The sequence below is a fragment of the Centruroides sculpturatus genome, unplaced genomic scaffold (genome assembly GCF_000671375.1).
Source record: "Centruroides sculpturatus isolate CEXI.00-Female unplaced genomic scaffold, Cexi_2.0 scaffold155, whole genome shotgun sequence".
Lineage (NCBI taxonomy): Eukaryota > Metazoa > Arthropoda > Arachnida > Scorpiones > Buthidae > Centruroides > Centruroides sculpturatus.
Genome location: NW_019384386.1, coordinates 218098 through 220975, shown reverse-complemented (window position 1 = coordinate 220975; position 2878 = coordinate 218098).

The following is a 2878-nucleotide window of genomic DNA, read 5'->3' as shown; positions in this document are numbered from 1 at the left end:
GTTTCTAAAAAATGAATAACCAAATCTTTTTAGATATCAAACTTTTACTAAGCGAACGTTTTCGTTACATTTAAGCATTAAGAATCCAGCCAAATATCTAGAAAGATTGTTATCCATTCTTTAAATACATCCCGGTTGGCAATTTTCTGTCGACTACGTTACTTCCGATTTCATTCATTTTTGTATACCATTTGGTGTTAAAAGCTACAGGTATTTCCGTGTTTAATTGAAAAAGAAATAAAATTTGTGCGATTCATAAAAGAAATTAAAACAAAGTCGCTCGCTGTCTGACTTAATAACGCCCTTTGCCTGAGACCGATCGAACTTCGTGACACGGTGCTACTCAAACTGTGGTCTGAGGACCAGAGATGATCCATCTTATCTATGTGAAATTAAATGAAAAAAAAAACAAAAACTGGATGAAGGAACACTGCTCTAACTCGTGTTGCATCTATTGTTTTAAAGTCTTTATGTAGTAGCCAATCGATCCCACATCTTACATATAAATTATTGTTACATAACTTTACATTTTTAAACTTAAAGGATTAGTTAGACTATATAAAACATATATTTTTATAAATTTGGATAATAAATTTATAAACATTTAATCTGAATTTTAAAGTAATTTGATTCTGTTCTCTTTTTAACAAGTTAATCTTGAAAAATAAATCGTGGTTGTCAAATCTTAACTGGTGAATTTCGTTATAGAATGTTACGGTGTTACGGAAGCGTAACTAAACAAAGTTGGTCAAACTGGTCCACGCGGGTCGCCACAAGAGGTAACCACGTGTTAGGAATAATGGTGAGTTCTGAACCGTTTCTACATTCTGGCAGGAGTGCGCGCTGTTTGCAGTAGTAGTTTACGGTAGAAGTCAATGTGGCGTGCTCCATGGTTCAGATAGTTCTGATTTTGTGTCCATTATGTAGTTTTATGAATGAAAATTTACAAGTTGTGAAAACGCACGTCAATATGTGTAAGTATCGTCTCGAGTTTTTTTCGCAGCTACTTTGAATGCTATTGAAACCCATCTTTTAAATTTTCTCTCTAAAAACGCACATTTTAAACTTATAGATCCTGCCATCACGATACTCAATATTACGAGCGTCTTTTTTTTTCACCGTCGTCCGCAAATGTCTACAAACAGCAGCCCAGAGCGACCATTATTAATGTGCGCACCGTAGGGTGTCTTTGCTCTATCACGTGACGCCTGCGAGGTATAGTGCAAACAGAACGAATTCTTCCGCCACGAGAAAAAGTTGTCTGGAAACGTGTCAGAGCTGTAGTCACGTGGGCGACTGACGTTGAAGCCAGGTCACGTGGCACACTGTGTGCGCGTCCGCCCTGCAGTGTACAGTTCCACAACGAAAACAAGCTTCAGCGATGGCGGTGCACAGTCGGTAAGTAGTCCTACGATTTTTTGTTTATAGCGTTTTTTAAATTAGTTTGCCATCACATATTCGATGTGTTTTGGACATGTCTAGCATGTATGTCTCTATTGTTAATATAATTAAGAGGAAAAAATTGGTATTTATTTTGTAAACTAATACCCCATTTACTAATTTAGAATAAGACCAGAGGTTTTTAATTTTTTTCCCCCTTTGTCGTACTCACCTTAATTCTAGTAATTCATATCCACGCACATAAACAACAACATCCCTCACGCTGAAACACACAGTTCAAACAATGACACATTCGTCGCATCCAATTGCCAACGATTCCATTCACATGCATTATAAAAAACACCATTTCACAACACGAACATGCTTCCCAAAATCCAACCTCTGGGTCCACGTCCCGGGAAGCGGTAACATCGGTCGATACGGCCGATTGCTGAAGAGGCTCTGGTAACAATTTACTTTTGACTTATCTTTGACAATAAAATCTAAATTCAAATTCTTGTAATGATTCGTTTACTTGTATTCAAATGATTTTTTGTTAATTATATACATAAAATATTTTTTCAAAAGTAAACACAGCAAGTGAAAAAGATTCCAAATGATTGCTTTACCAGTATTTCTTATAGAATAAATTGAATGTGCACAAAAAGCAAAAATGGAATAACGTATGTAATACACATTCTAATGATAACTGCAGAATGTGAATATAGTAGAATGAGATTATAAAAGCTACACACTGCAAATGAAAACATTAACTTAAGTAAAAAAAAAGACATGGTAAGGGTATTTTACACATGCTACTTTTAATGTAGCTTAAAATACTCCTGTATTTAACAAAATAATAATAGAATTTAAATGGAATTTTTTACATAGACTTATAATGGGAATCTGAAATTCAATGTACTGTCGTTATTGTTTCTTTAGAAAAATTTCTGTGCAAGGTATAATATGCTTGGTCAATTTTTCAAGAAAAATGGGGGAAAATATAAATTTTAAAAAATTTGACGAGAATTCGCTGTATTTCGAATGTTGGGTAGACCTATGAAATCTCTCGTTCTAAGAACTTTAAATTTTGGCATCTGTCACAACACGCCATTTTATTAGCAAAATTTTGTTTGAGTCATTACTTCACCAGATTTAATTTGCATTGCTAATTTGCAAGGAAGCGAACAAGCTTCCTTGGTAGCAACTCAAAACCAACAGTTTAATAGCATCAATGCCTCTTATCCACAAGCTATAACAAGGGGACAGTAGGATGTCTAAGAGTTAATATCTCAGGATGAGGTAATGATTAAGAAATAAAATTTGATACAGTAGCTACATAAGAGGCATTGATGTTATTAAACTTTGGTGGTTAACCAAACCAATGTCTAGCTGAGTACAATGGGGACTGATTTCTTTGTAATATTAGATGTAATAGAAATTTTTCCAGTTCAATGAGAGAGACCGAAAAGTTGTAAATTTTGGAAATTTCCATGGA